This window comes from Corvus cornix, chromosome 2, assembly GCF_000738735.6.
Source record: "Corvus cornix cornix isolate S_Up_H32 chromosome 2, ASM73873v5, whole genome shotgun sequence".
Lineage (NCBI taxonomy): Eukaryota > Metazoa > Chordata > Aves > Passeriformes > Corvidae > Corvus > Corvus cornix.
This window is the reverse complement of record NC_046333.1, coordinates 142188206-142204552: the sequence shown is the minus strand read 5'-3', so window position 1 is coordinate 142204552 and position 16347 is coordinate 142188206. Positions and strand designations below refer to the sequence as shown.

General features: G+C 38.5%; 1 long non-coding RNA gene across 1 annotated transcript; it reads left to right on the top strand.

The window, feature by feature from the left end:
- The first annotated feature begins 425 nt into the window (after window positions 1-425).
- On the top strand, window positions 426-5834 carry LOC104692666. Its single transcript, XR_002046650.2, has 3 exons — window positions 426-1832; window positions 2387-2499; window positions 4388-5834. It is a non-coding gene; the product is annotated as an uncharacterized LOC104692666 (long non-coding RNA).
- Window positions 5835-16347: the final 10513 nt, after the last annotated feature.

Here is a 16347-nt window from a genome sequence, read left to right as displayed (position 1 = left end):
AACAGCCAGCATTGGCAGAGAAAAGAAGTGTTGTTTCCAACATGTGACTCTAGGATTAATTCTTTTCTGCCAATTCAAATGTTTTGTAGTTTTAATTGCCTTCTATTGCTAACTTTTTGTTCATGCATAATGTGTATGATGGTTCAAGTGCTAAAGAGTATCAACATTGCACTTCAGATGTGGCAGTTCTCCTGGGGAAGCAATGTGACTCCTGTAGAGCTGTGGGGAAAAAATTTTGAAGATAAGAAAGAAATTTGGCACATGACTTACACAGGCTTTCCTCCATGGCAGGGTTTCTACCTGACCTTTTTGCCTTTGAAACTTTTCCTTCACTGTTGCTGAAATTAGTCTGTAAATAGCTAAAATAGATATGCATGGTTCTACTGTTATAATAATATTAGTTTATTTTCTCTTTTTAGGAACTGTACAGAACATCAGATTCTGATGCCATTCCTGGGCTGCAGGCTCTCCCTCGGACCACCCTTCATTTTTATTTGAACAGCACCTAGCATTAAAAGGACTTACTTTCCCTTTAGCCCTCAAACCATATAAATGCATGTAAACAGTAATAACTGGCCACCAATGCACTTCAAAGTGGACCACAGAGATCAACAGAGGTCAGGTCCTCTTTAACTCCATGAAAAAAGCAGCAATACCCTTGAAAATTAGGAATAGTGGGAAGTGATAGATATTTATTCCTGACAACCAACTGTTTCCAGAGTAGAAATCAACTCATACTTTGTAAGAGAAATAAGCTACCTCTCTAAACTTAGATTTTAAAGCGTCAGCCTCTCTACTCCTGAAAGTGTGCATTCACTGCTAAGGTACACAGTGGCCGTACAAAAATTTTCCTACCGTTAAGTTGGTATTTAATTTACCTTTCTCTTGCAAGTCACTTGAAATTAACACTCAGTAAATTGTTTTTAGGGGAGACGTGGTAGGGACAAACTGAGTATCTAAGTAAACCCTGCTTGTCCCTTGCCTGAATAAATTAGGACTATTAAAAAAGACAGTGTCGGGTAATGGTGGATGTGTAATAAAAATTATAAATAGTATCTAACATTTTAAATATTTCACCCATCTGTTCTTTATGGAATATCAATATGCTACTCATTTGCTAAGATTTGACTCAACTGGTTTTTTAATGACCCTTGACATACATACCCAGGACAAAAAGGGAGACAGACAGGAGAGACCTCACCACAATTTATCAGTGATGACACTAGGGAAGAACCTTGTATTGATTATGTGCTGCTCAGTCCATTAGATAAAGTTATAATGTCATAGGAGGTTGGTGCTAGAATGGTCACAGTTGCTCAAGACATGTTTAACAGTGTGGGTATTTAGTCAGTGGAGGCGGTGAAATTGTTTTTCTAAAAGAATGAGCTGTGCCACCAGGTGAAGGAGCTACACAAGGAAGTGAATAGAATAGTCAAGAAAATGAGTGAGAGATTGATAGGTTGTTCTCAGACACTACAGTCTCAAGAGTCTCAAACTTTCACTGTGGTAGAGAGCCAGGTGAACTTGGAATCCTGTCAAGTAGCTAGTCAAGAGTCTGTTGAACAGAAGGTTGGAAGCTGGTCACCATCTGTACCATGAGAAAACCAGTGTGACCAGTGATAGGCAGTGGGACATGTCTACCAGGGATCACCTAGCCACGACAATGACACTGATGAATTATTCTTCAAGGAGCTAAGGGACACCTCCAAATCAACTGCCCATGCTCTTATGGGAGACTTCAACTTGCCAGATGTTAACTGGGAACACCATACTGCTGGCACAAACAGGGCCAGAAGATTCCTGAAAAACCTGATGATTGCTTCATTGCACAGGTAATGATAAAGCTGACTACGAAAGTTGGGCTCCTGGATTTGTTGCTTGTTACCAGAGAGGATCTTGTGAGTGAAAGAGGAGATTGGTGGCCATCTTGGCCATGGTGACCACAAAGCAATTGAGTTTAAAATTTTAGTTGACAAGAGGAAAAGTGCCAGCAATACTTCAATCCTGAACATGAGGAGAGCAGACTTCAGGCTGCTAGGAAACTAGTGACTAAGGTCCCCTGGGAAAATACTTTTGAAGGTGCTGCGGTCCACCCATGCTGGTCACGTTTTAAGCAGCACCTCCTAAGGGCCCAGGAACAGGCAATTCATAAATGTTGGAAGTCAAGCAGATGAGTCAGAAGACCAGCTTGGCTGAAGGGGAATCTTCTCTTGGAAATAAGACAAAAAAGGAAGGTGTATGCCCAGAGGAAGCAAGGTCATGTGACGTGGGAGGAATACAAAGATGTTGCTGGTATTGGTACAAAAATGAACTTAGTACTGTTCCATTTACTCTTCTCACTAACTTTTCACTGAATTGTTCTTCCCACATGTGCTCTCTCCTCCAGGTTCACTGACTTTGGAAAGATCTGTGGGAAGAATTGCCCTTCTTTCACATATCGGGAAAATCCGTTCTTGCTGTCCCACTTACACATACCGGTTGTGTGAAAGCACAGAGCAGGTATTAGAAGTGCAGCTGTGTTTGAATTAATTCATGGTGTATTTCATAGTGGTTGCAATTAAGTTTGAATGAAGCAGTTCATAAATCACTGGTTTTTATTTTTTTAGATCATAAGTTAATCTGTTGTAAATTCTTCCAGAATTAAGCATGGGACGTGGCCAAATATGCACCACCTGTAACAAACTGGACCAGTGTCATGGCTTTTGTAAAATGATTTGTATTGTAAGGTGCCTAATATGCAGAACTCAGCTACTCAAACACAACTTGAACAGCAAATCATGCAATTCAGAGTTGAAGATGGCAGCATTTTGTTTGAAGACTCTTTTGTATGCTAATGATCTTCCATTTCTATCTCTTTCAAACTGGGACAGGAGCAGGGAGGAGCTCACTCTTTATTGGAGATTCTGTTCCCCAGATGTAAGCCATGACCCTAAAGTGTGCAAGTCCCCACCATACCCTGCTGCTGACATCTAAGCCTATATCAAAGCTGCACCTTAATCTTTGCAGCTGGTAGCTAATTCATCTCATCTAGTACGTACCATGCCTACACATACCAGGACTTGACTTTTTTTTTGTATTTTCAGAAACACTAGGTCTGCAAATCCATATCTGAAACCAGCATGTTGACATTTAACATAACTGACATTATGACATGCTCAGTGATCTATTCAAAATTTGCTCAAGATTGTTATTTTCCAGGTCTCTGAACATATGCACTTGTTAAACATGCTTTATTTGTGTATGTATCGACATAGATTAAAAAGTGCATTTATAGAATTAGTCGATCTGATCCTGGAGTAGCTGTTGAGCTAGTTACATAATAGAAGTTACTCTCTATACTCTCTTGAAGGAGAGAAGTGATTTCCATTCACTCCAAATCAGACGCCTTTTACGTGATTTCTGTATCTAGCATTGGTGCCTCAGTGTATCTTATAGCACTACATTAACTAACTGAAATAAGTAGGAAGCATGTTTATGCATGCAGATATCAATATGGAAAGTTAACATTGTTACTATTAGAATCAAATAAATACTATTACAAACCCTGATCTTATCAGCAATTTTTTAGCATTTTCTTGTCCTTGACTTGCCAAGTAAGATGACTAGCAGATGTGAAAGGTACCATTCTGAAATCAGTACGGAAAATATTTCCTTGGACATACCCATTGATAACACATATATTTATTTATGTATTTGTGTACCACTAATTTGTGTAGGACCATTGTAACCCACAGAATATGGGAGACATCATATTTCATTGGCAAAATGTCAATTAATTTGCCACCCCCATTACCCTGGATGTCTCACATGCCTTGTAACAATCTTCAGGATGAGAGGGATCCCACTGATGTAAGCTCTGTTAAAATGGAAACTCTGGTGAGTGCCAGTCTTCTACTTCTCCCACTGCACCCTGTGGAAATCTAAACTGTGATTATAAAGTTAAGAGGACACAATCTAGAAACATATTCAATAACTATGTGCCATGCCTTTGCTAGCTGGTTCTGTGAGGCTGTTACAGAACTACCATGCCAATCAAGTTTATATTGAAGCAAAAAGTCAATCAGCCACACAGGTCTTTGCTTATGTTGTATAACATCTCATATGTCATATAATCACAGAATTGTTAAGGTTGGACCTTTAAGATCATCAAATCCAACCATCCACCCAGCATCACCACCATGTTCACTGTTAAACCACTGGATGACAAAATCTTTTAAGTTGAAGCAGATTTGTCTGAAGTTGGCCTTAGTGAAATGTAAGAAGTTACATGCTTGGTGCACATATAACTTCATGTATGGCCACAGCCATACATGGATCTGCCTTATGTATACTTTTTTCTCTGGCATGCTTTTGAAAGAGCTTATCCAAACTTTCTGTCTATCTGCAGAGCTGCATCCAACCAGTCTGAGTGCTGGTCTACTTTGGGTGGAAGTAGCCATTCACAAAGGAGACCTCTGGTCCCTGAAGGCTGACTCAGCATTATTGAATTCTCACAGGTGGGTACTTGAAAATCAGGCATAGCAGTGTTACAGCCATTACACCCAAGCGTCCTTTCAGTCTGGCCTTCAGTATTATGGGATGTGGCTAAGGAAATGTCAGGCAGAACAAGCACCAAGTTCTGCTGCACGGCATTATGAATTGCTGTTGTAACCAGTGGAGCATCTTCCTTCTTTACACCAGAACTTTGTGTAATAAAGTCTATTGGATAATGTGCCTGACCACTCATTCATTTCCTTGGTACTGATTCCACATTCAAGCTCCAGCAAAGGCAACCTCTTTTGTATTTTGATATGTGGAGAATGGGAAGGGAGAAACTGAGCATTGAATTGTAATGCCTGCTTGACATCTTGCTTCCCTAATACTTGTCATTAGGATGTTTAAGTTAAAAACAGATCATGTTTACAGTGAACTGTGTGGAATTCACATTCCAGCTCACAGCAATCCCTTCTGGTATTACAAATTTATTACATTAAATGAAAATAATTTTCATCCAACAGAGGCTAAAGCAATCACAACAAACTTGTTTAATATTTGATTTACTTTAGGAGTTTTCCAGAACTCTATCTCTAAGTTTGCTTTTTCTAGTGAAGAGTTTGGTTACTTGCTGTTATCATAATTTTACATTGGAGTCAAGGATAAAATGCTGGACAGCTCATCCAATTACTTGTTTCAAAAATGATGCCTATATTTGTGGTGAGTATGACAAAGCCTGTGTGTGTAGTTACAAAATGTGTAATACGTATTCATCCACCTATTGCTTTGGGTATGTGTTACAAACTTTGTGAGGCTATTCACAGCAAACAAATCCTACCACTGAAATACTGAAATTGAAGTAGTTTACCCTTCTTTTACAGGGGTGGATTAAACAGAAATATCAGTGTTTCACCATCCTGCCACAGATATACCAAATATTTCTTTAGATAAAAAAAAACGATGTTGAGAGATGCAGCACAGAAGGAATCAATTCCTGATTTTTTCCCCTAATTTACTCATTTTTATGCTAACTAGAAAACAGAAGACATGATGTTTACTGTGAGTAGTTGATTGCAAAAAAAATTTTAAGCAGTATTTTCAGTACATATAGAAGCAAAAGGTTACACTGAGAAAATGGATCAGATTAAAACAAACACTACAGCTTTTGAAACATTCCTAGGGTGAAAAAAAATGTTGATTTCTGTGTGTCCAACCTGATATGCCCTTAGAATGACCTGATTTTCTGAAACTAAAGTCTCTGTCATATCACTTGTCACTTTTGTGACTTTGGAACAGATAGTTAAGATAATTTGGGTTGGTATCTATCTTGGGGTGATTTTATGATGTGTATCCCCTATTGCTGCTCCATGCCCAGAAATTAATTTTGTGCCTTTCTGTGGCTTTAAACTGAGCCTGAGAGGGGGGAGAGGAAAAAAAAACTGAGCAAACTTCTCAAAGCAGTTTGTTCAAGGACACAGAGATACACAGACTCCTCTGCGTTCTGCAGCGGCGGGAGTGGGAGGAAGCACCCTGCTTGCTCTTCAGCCAGCTTTCGGCTACTTTTTCTCTGGAGGGAGACGGTGAGTTGAACTTTGTTTTCCTGGGACTTTGGGGTTTTTTTCTTTCTTCTTTTTTGGACTGTTTCAACATCAGAACACATCGGGAGAGTTCTCCACCGAGGCCCAGAGGTGGGCCCACCATGACCCAGCTCCGAGGAGGAGGAGGGAGACCATCTACAGAAGGACTCTGAAATTTTCCCAGGTTTCTCTCCACAGTGAGAGGTTTTATTACTTAGCATTATTATCCTTTTCCTGTATGTTTGTTAAATAAATAGTTTTTATCTCTTTCACTTTCCTCTGAGGAAAGTTTCTTTTTTCCCGAACATGGTGAGGGAAGGCTGGTTGTAACCTGCCTTCTATCAGAGGATATTTTTCCTCCAAATTTGTCCAAACCGGCACAGTATTAAATTGTGATGTTCTCGTGGAAATTATTAAAAGCTCCAGCGTTATATGATGAGTGTGTTAAGATTTCCATCTGATCCAGCAGAAGGCTTGCCTATTTAAAAGTTTATGCTCTCAGCTCAAGGGATTTTATGTCAAGGAAAACTTTAATGATGGAATGAATGAAGTATTTTATCTTAATGTAGCTTTAATTTTCATGATTTGCCATATTCTAGGCCTTCCTGATATTTTCTGCAGCAAGTATTCAGAAGTAGCACAGAAGCTTGAATGTTCAAACACATCTCCCAGCTTCGTGTCCTTCCCTGGTTCTCTTGCTTGTAGTTGCAAATCAGCCTGACAGGAGAGACAAAACTGGTTCCTTAGAAGGCTCTATGGCCAGAAAAAGGACTCCAGCATAACTGAGCTGGCTGTACAGTCCATTTCTAAACTCAGACACCTTCCATGGCTTGTGCAGGATGATTCTCAAACTCCAAATTAAAGTACACTATTCTTCTGAGAGCCTCTCTGAGTGGGATGTAGACATCACTGCAGAGTTCAGCTTGAATGTGAAGGTAAGACAGAGAACGGGTGGTGCTATAAGACAATAAAAGTAACATCCATTAATAGGAATTTGTAATAGAATTTTCAGAGTTTGAAATTTAAATTAGTTATGATTAAAGTTTGAGTTTCTATAAAGAATTATTTTAGTAGTGTTTTAGGGGACTACAGTTGGACCTTCTCTCTTCTTTTGTAATCAACATCTCTGTCACCAAGAGAAAGCTCGCAAGAGCACCTGTAATGAAATCCTATTTCATAATTTATATGTGATGAAAATTTCATCTTTTGAAATCCAAATGCTGAACTGTCTTTAAGTTGGTGAATTTGGATACTGAATGGAATCTATACCATTTATTGGTTTGGATTGACTAACGTTCCACAGCACTTGCATTTTGAATGGCTCAGTATTTCCAAAAACTCCTTGTTTTTATTTCAGTTACGACTGCCACCATGAAGCTTAGAAACTGCACTGCATGTTTAATGAGAGCTAAATATTCCTTACTGCCTTGAGAGCTTTTAGAGGAAAACGGAAACTTTTCTTGTTTAGTCTAAACAAACATTTAAAATCAATCCCGACCACATTTGGTTTGAGAACTCCCTATGATGGAGCTTGTTTTTTTATTTTCAGCATCTTCTTGTTCATCTGCTGGAGATTATTGCAGTACCACAATACAAGCGGTGTTTTATGGGGAAATTTTGCAGTGTAACATGCCTTGTGCCTCTGCATATATTAGATTTTTTTTTTTCTGGGGGACAAGTTCAGTCCTTCCTCAAGCATGAGAAAATCTTTTTGAAAGTTGCCAAAAATCCTCTCTAACCAACATTTTTTTTATATTTTATGACCCTCATTAGTCTTTGTTTGGACATCCCTTTATGCATTAACATATGGTATCAATAAATAATACAAGTGTTCACAGTTCATGCCATCCTGTGAAGCACACACAATGGGATGTAAATTACATTGAAATAAAACTGCATGAATTATCTATATAGACAACCAGAATCGTCATCCTTTAACCAGATGCTGACAGTTTCCAATTCTAAGTAAGTTTTGACTGGGTTCAGTGCTATTCAGCTGGGGAAAAGGCCATGTATTCAAGCACATAGGTTGTTGGGTTGATTTGTGGCAGTTAAGGGCCCTTCAGTCTTAGTCAGCCTGTTACTATTTTGTGCCTGTATAAGACTCTGGCTAAAAGTAAGCCAATAGTTTTATTTTCATATAAAACATTTAAATCACAGTGCTGAGGTACTGTTTAATCTTGGGGTACTGTTGATACCACATGTGGATGTCACCTCACCAGTTGAGTTCTGAGTTAGGTTAGTACTGTCAAAAAGACAGCCCTGAACTGGCAGGGCCTGAGGGTGTGCTAGCCAGGAAAACAAGAAGCCCGGGGGTCTGGCAGCACCCTCCCTGTCCGCGGTTCTAAGGGAGAGAGTGAGCTCCTCACCCGAAGGAGCTTGTCCTGGGCTAGGCTGTCGGGGTGCACAGGCAGAGGCAAAGAATGAAGGCGGGGACTCTCTGTATAGGTTCCACAAGCAGGTTTATTGCTGGTGAAGGGACAAGGGATGAAGAGCCAATTTTTGAAGAGGGTCCAGGGATTTTACACTTGGGGCAGGAAAAGCAGGGATAAGGGATCCAGCCAATAGGGTAGGGCTGAGGAGGCAGGACTGACAATGAAGCGACCAATGGGGAAAACACAAAGGAGGGGTTACAGGGGATACCCAATGGGGTATCAAGTAACACAGAAGCTTCTAGAACTGATACATATTTAACGGTGGGAAATGAATATTTACAAACTTACACATAAAACAGGGAGGGGAGAACAAGAACCAACCAACATAGAACATGTAAATAACCGCACGAAGGGGTGACGGGATCTCACCCTAACCAATCTGTGTCTACACACTGGTGCCTGACCACCAAACACCGGGGTCTGCTGTTTCATCTGGGGTCAGAGTGGCTGTTAGCCACTTGCACTGCCACAAGGGCATTTGGATTTTGAGGTCTTTTGGAGATGGGCAGACAATCTCCACCCAGCAGTGAGGGATGGAAAACAAAGGGTTCTTGCTTGGTCTTAGTGGCTGTTGGTTCTCAAAGAAGCTGAAAACTGAATGAAACTCAAAGTGACAATCGACCATTGTATCATGTCTTTATAGTATAGTAGTCTTTATAGTATAGTATGTCTTTATAATATAGTAGCAAGACAGCTTGGGGAAGTGGAAATAAATGGCCAGGCTATATCCATTCTGTACAGCTTTAGGTGATTACATGCTGACCTTCTCATGCTTGCCCATACGAATGTTGCTGAATTCAGCACAGAAACTGCAGCCTATCTCAAGACACAGCTGATGCTGCCTTTCATAAAGTAGTTTGGAGCAATCAGATCAATGATGGCAGGAACTTGGGCATCTCCATTAGGTAAATGCCCAAGTCAGTGTGTTACTGCACAGGATATTTAGACCAACTTAAATGATGTAGGCAACTAATTTTTGGAGAAGGCTTTAGGTTATTAGTCCACATTTTACCCAGACCATTTAATTCAAAGATGCAAGAGATCGGACTTGGAGAAACATTACCTTTCCTCTAGGAAAAGTATCAGGAATATTCTTTAATAGAAGTTGTCAATTTTCAAAATGAAAATTGTCTCTTCAGATGAAAATTCATTACCTCTTATTTTAAAAGTAGTACTACTCAGCATTCCTGATGGCTCTATGCTTTCTATATTCCTCTTTTATCTTTGCTTTTTTGGGAGAGGGAGGATATTAAATGAGAATTCATGGAGACTCAAGGAGTCACCCAAATGGTATTTTTCTACAAGTACCTGATTTTACCCTCTACTTCTCTGCTAGGCTGCTCTACTGGAACTCAATTCCTATTACAAATTAATATGTCTTTAAATAAGAAGAATTTATCTTTTTCACTCAGATGGGATTAATGATAAAGGTAGCCAGTGCTACACTAAGCTTTATGGATAGGTTTTTGCTGCAGTATAAACATAAGGTTCAGCAAACATATAAGTGTTTTGGAGAGGTGGCCAGAATAGATTCCAGGTTTGTCACAAAAGCTCTTATCAAAACAATATTTTTTTTACTCATCTTCATTACAATTTGAACAATCTTAAGGTAACAAGAGTTTGGAAATTTTCCTAGTGTTTATGAACAGATTGCAAGATTTTACAAACTGCTGGGACCTCGCAAGAGCAGCATAAATGAGCTGTAATAAAGTGACCAAAGGCTTTACCATTCTCGGATGCAGTTTTTCTTCACCTGGTCTCATTTCTTGGACATATTTTCTAGGGATGTTCATGTTACTTTGGCCAAAATAATCAAGCCTGTTAAGATGATGCAGTAAGATTCAAAGGGTGCCTAAAGCACTGCAGTGTTTAAATACTGGGGTCTGATGTCACAAGTGGAACTTACGTTCTTGTGTCATGTGCAGTGAACCGAGAGGTACAGGCTTCCAAGAATGTGATTTACAAGAAACAGGGAACTAAAGGGGTATAGCTGTGCCAGTTGGTTGGAAATAATGCAGAAATTGCCCTGCAATTGCTCTGCCTGCCTGAAACAGGGATGAAGGAGACAGAAATGCTCTTCTGGCCTTTGTATAGTTAATGGCATTTAGAAGGTGTAGAAAGCTGCAGCTCAGTGCACATGAGAAAGGAGAAAATTAATTTCTGAGCCTTCTTCCTGGGATGTATATGGGAGTTTTTTTTGTTTGTTTGTCTTGTTTGGTTTTTTTTCCTTTGGTTTTGGTTTATTTTTCACAATAAAGATTCATAGAAAAAAAAAGAAATAGAAACACTTCAAAGAAAAAAGTTCATATAATTCATTGACCTCTCTGACCTAAATGATAAAAAATCAGATTCATCCCTGCCTTCAAGTTGTGTCTTGTGTCCTTGTTTCAGCCTAGACTGGGAGCATGCTTTGAACACTTTTGTTCACAATGCAAAGCAGTCTTAGAGACCATTGCCTAGACACTTTTAACTGAAGTGAAATAAAAGGTAATTCTTTAGTTGCATGCCAGATGCTCTTTAGAACCATAGCACAGGAAATCTCTGGACTTCAGGAAAACAGATTTTGGCCTGTTCAGAGCACCTGATTAGAAGAATCTCATGGGAGACAGTCGTGGAGAAAACAAATGTCCAGGAGAGCTCTTTGATTTTCAAGGATCGCCTCCTGCAAGCTCATAAAAGCTCCATCTGGCTATGCAGGGAGGCAGGCAAAGGTGGCAGCAGGCCAGCATGGATGAACAAGTGCTCATGAAAACATTTGGACATAGAAAGAAAGCCTACAGGAGACTGAAGGAGAGCTGTGAGACCTGGAAGGCATGCATAGACACTCTGAACATTCACAGATAGGATGAGAAATGCCTAAGCCCATCTGGAGTTCAGTCTGGTGATGGACATGAAGGACAGTAAGGAGGGCAGGTGCATGAAGAGCAAAAGAAAGACTGAGAATGTCTGTCTGCATAGCTGGAGCTGGAAGGGAAGAGACTTTTTCTTTCTCTGAAACTATGCACCTGTGAGATCATGAGCCAGGCCCTGGCACTGATCAGGTTTAGAGCAGCCAGGACAGGAGATACTTGTGTAGCGAGGGGAGCTGCTGATATTGCAACATCGACAGTTTTATTGCTGGTTATTGAGTGTAATGACAGTGGCAAAGGATTGTTGCTTCCTGTAAGAGTTTTGATTGTGCTCTCAGCCTTACAGCCACTAGAGGAGGAGAGACCATCTTGGCCCAATCTAGTAGGACACAGTAAGACCATATGAGAGATTTGAAAAAGCCATCAAAACTGAAGTTCAAAGGCAAATGGTCAGGAACCAAAAAGACAGGCAGAGTGTACATCTTTCACACACAGCCCTAGTATCCTCAAAAAAAAAAAAAAAAAAAATACAGAGAGGGCTGAGGGCTGAGGATCATATTACAAGGATATTGCAACCCAGTCAGATCTGCTGAGTTATTATTAGAGTCTGGGAGAGATGAGTAAGAAGGACAGAGAGATTCAAGTATCTAATGGATCCAGAGTAAGCAACAACTCACTATTGACAAGTGGGAAGGGACGGATCAACCTGCAGAGGTCCCTCTCTCTCCTGATTGTGGAGGGAACAAAGTATGAACAAGTTCCTGCCTTTGGAGTATCAGTTCAGTAAATAAAATTCAGAAAAAGCTGGTTCAGGCATACATTCATTTCCAGGCAATGAAGGAGTTGATAAACAGAATTAGCACAAACAGTGCAAGACATAGTTTTGCAGTACAGAGATGTGTGGACATACCACTTATCCTGTCTTAAGGCAGAGGCACAGTTTAAAAAGGTGGCTTCTTGGCTCACAACTGAATTCTACATGTTCTAAGGTTTCTTAGAAGCCACAGTGTTCTTGCAGGTCTAGGCTACTGAGGAAAGGTGCTGCTGGGGTACCTGTAGTGCTAGGTCAGATATCAGTTTAAAGCATTTTTTTTTAGTGAGGAGCAGTACTTTAGTCATATACCATATGCCCAGGTGCCTCAGTTCTGACTATGCCAAAACCATGTGTCTAAGGAACAATGTAAGAACAGGGGCTACGAATGCTGTTATTTTCCCATGGTACTTTCCCAGCCTTCGACAATTTCAGGCTCAGGGACTTTCTGAGCCTGACCTCATATTTAATATTGTTCAATATATCGTTGTTCTGTGCATCAGTTTAGTTATTTTTTGATCCATGCAAACTTTTAGCACTTTTTTTAACAGTGTCCTGTTTCAAATCTTCAACAGGCTGGCTTGATATGAGGTCCCCCAGCTCAGGATGAAAGGCAAAGAGCTGTTCTCTACTGATTCATCTCTCAAAAGATAAAAGTCATGGATATTTTTTAAGGATTTCCATGCAGGAAAAAGTAATATTGGCATGACAGTGTTATTAGATTTTTGACCTTTGAGATTATCCAGTGTATCCCCAAACCTAAGAAATTAAAGCAGAGTGGTTATGGTACCTAGTATGCCTTCAGTATATTATGAAAATTTAATTTTAGGTTTTTCTAGGGCTTAAAGACATCTTATATTTAATTTTACACACTGTGTTTCTGAAAACTTTTCTGCTTAGCTTTTTTAACCAGGCCGCACAGAGGATGGAAAATGGGTAAATTGTTTACTTCAGATGCAAAAGGGTACATTTTATATGATCAAAAAAGGGAAGATATTTGTAAAATTTACTACATCTGGTAATATGAAAAACATTTTATTAATCTCTTTATTGTAAATATTCTGTTAAGTTGTGGACTTTGTGTTTAAGTCATAGAAAGCTTAGATGTGTTTGAGGTCTTACTGTCATACAGTATGAGTTTAAGAAAGGGTGGTTCCCTTTCAGTGATAATGAAGTGAGTTCATATATGAAAATACTTGTTACTCCAATCGTAGTTTGACTGACATGTTCTCTTAAATCACTTCCAGATACAAGGATCTTTCTGAAATGAAATAGCTTAACATCTCATGGTTAGATTTACCATACTTCATAGGTTCTGGACCAGGTCCTAAACCAGGATGACATTGGCTGGATTCAGGCACTCGGAGGGCCAAGCTTTCTTTTGTTTCATTTAGAAAATAGATGCAGTGGGCAAAGTGAAGAAAAGTGCTCTGAGGTAAAAAATAAGGACACCATGTCACAGAAATTGTATATGCAAACAAATTTATTATTATAGATTCCTAAAACAATGATATCAGACACAGACATTAATATAAGATTTAATGTAACATTGTGGCCTTGGTTTCTAAACTTTCTTTCATTTTATTGTCAAGCAAAATACGCTGTTGTAAACCGTGACCGTGGAAAGCACTTCAGATTTAAAGTGGTGCAAGGACAACTTTATTTGAAGACTTACGTTGTTATGAAAACATCCATATTTGATCCTGGCTTCATAAAAAAGAGAGTTTTCTTCCAAATGCCTATATTTGGTTTTTGAATAAAAGCCATTACTCTCCATAATGAACATTTTGTGCAGCATGGAGTAAAAATTTTCCAAAGTTTGAATAAGTAAAAGTGATGATGTTTTTGTGATTGCTGTGCTTTGTCTGGTCTTGTCCATTTTCTTAACATTTCAGGTTGTCAGTGGCAGAGGAAGGGTTCAAATTCTTACCCAATGTGAGCTATAATTGCTCTGTCTGAATGGTAATCTGTCAATGCTATAAGAGTTTACTTTGATTGAAGACTGTACTTGGTGTCGAGGTCTATTATGCAACTGTTTGGTGTTGTAGATCTGCATTTGCATACCTGGCCAATGAAGGGAGATAAATACTGGATGCCCACTTGGATGAAATTACTGTATGAAAAGCATCTTTTTTCAGGTTATGCTGAAGCAGTAAAATAAGAAAAATAAAGATTTAACATTTCTCACATTACAGAATACCAGGAAAAGCTGATGATAGGCAACTAGACACAGATTAATTTGAGCTGCATGGCCATAGTTGTGCATAAAGAACTTTATTTCTATCTTCATATAAAAACTGGGTTTGGGGTTAGAGTCGGAGTGAATGAAAAATATACGAAGAAGAGACACCTCTCTAAGCCCTATAAACTTTAATTCTCATTTGAAAATGAGGTGTTTTTTGCAAAAGCTTGAACTTTTTTTTTAGCTACCAGAAGAATGACTGCTAAAATATTTCAGGATAGCTGATTTCAATGCCCTTTCTTCATGTGAGACAGAAATGAGTTATGAATTTGTAGCCTCAAAACAAGAAAGCTACTTTAAACCTGTATTAAATACATTCCAACATTTATCAAGTCTAAAACTCTAAATAATTGTAATTTCACTCAGCATCATTTTTTTAAAACATTTTGATTATTTTTATCTCGTGTCATAAAAATTTCACATTGCATCAAAGAGTAGATGTTTGATGATATGTTTAAACCAGAGAGCTGAAGTAAATAGTGTCCAAAATCTCTGGCTACAGCTGAAGTTGATGGTTATTTCCACCTCAGAAACCATATTTCAGGGAGACCTTTAAATCTGCAGATTTCTGTGGTCTCAAAATTTATGGAGTATTTTTTTATACAATGAGAATGTAAATGAAGGGGGATAAGAGGGATTAAAGAAAATTCAACTCAAACATTGATGTGGCCAGGACAGATACTGCACAGAGTTAAAAATGTCCTTGGAGATGACTGAGATTATATGGAAGTCATATGTGAAATTACAATGAGATTTTCCTGAAAAATAGCAGATGCTTTTACTTTTACTTTTTTTTTTAATCTCAAACCCCTGTAAAGAAAAAGAAAAATGGTGAAATAATTTGGTAAGCATTACCCAACACACAAAAATTTGAAAGAATTTATGCTTGCAAAAGCATAGGTTACTGAGCTCAAATTAAGTAAGTAGAAAGTGATGATTTATAATGAAGTTCTGCAAAGAAAATATGCTTTCAGGAGCTGCTGATTTTGTCTTTATTGCCTTCAGTATGTTTATTCAAATAAAATCCATTCTTCCTTCTAGGCTCTTGATTGGGGGATTTATCCAACAGCCATTATGCAATACTGTAACTACTAATATTACTTTAACTTGGTAGAAGCTGTAAGAGTTAGACATGATCTGAATACATTAATTTAATCATGCTCTTGCAGAAATTTGCATAGAAAAATATCCAATTCTAAATAGCTTTTGTCAGGAGACTGGAGCAGTCATTTCAGAAAAGGCCAGGCTATCATGACATATTATTAATATATCTCTATTAAACCTTTAACTACCTCAGGAATATTTTGCCTGTAATGTTATACATATAATTTCAGGAATATAAACCTGTACTTTCCTCGATTTTAGTTCCTAATTTTGCCTTGCATAATAATGATAATCTGGCTTCTTGGAAAGCCTGTTCAATTCAGTCAACATTAATACAGTCTATTCACTGATTTTACAAGCAATCGGGCAGTTTTAGAGCATCTTTTTCAATGACTTCTCTCTGGACAGAATGTTTTTGAGATTCACACTGGCAGATCTTGGTGAACTCTGAATCCATGGACTGTAGCAGCTACTCTTGGCTTGTTAATGGCTGCTGCATTTGGAAGGTAATGTGCTGGCCAGAGACATGATGATGCTTGCAGTCTCTCAAGGCTTTCAACACAGTTGACTTCACTGTTTGGGAACACATTTTGGGGAATGGTTTTATTTCAGAATTTCTAATTTTCCTAAAAAAATTTTGAAGGTATAAAGCAGTTAAAGAAATTATACTTCTCTTGAATGTGAAAATTTTTCACTTTTTTATCTCCTCCAATAATAGGCATTTTGCTTCAATTCTTCTTTTGATATTTATGAGAGATTGATGATGAATACACAAGAATGTAATTGGTAGGATTTTGTTATATTCTCTCTGCTTTTTTCTTTTTCTTTCTTTTTTTTTTTTTAATTTCTGTTTCTC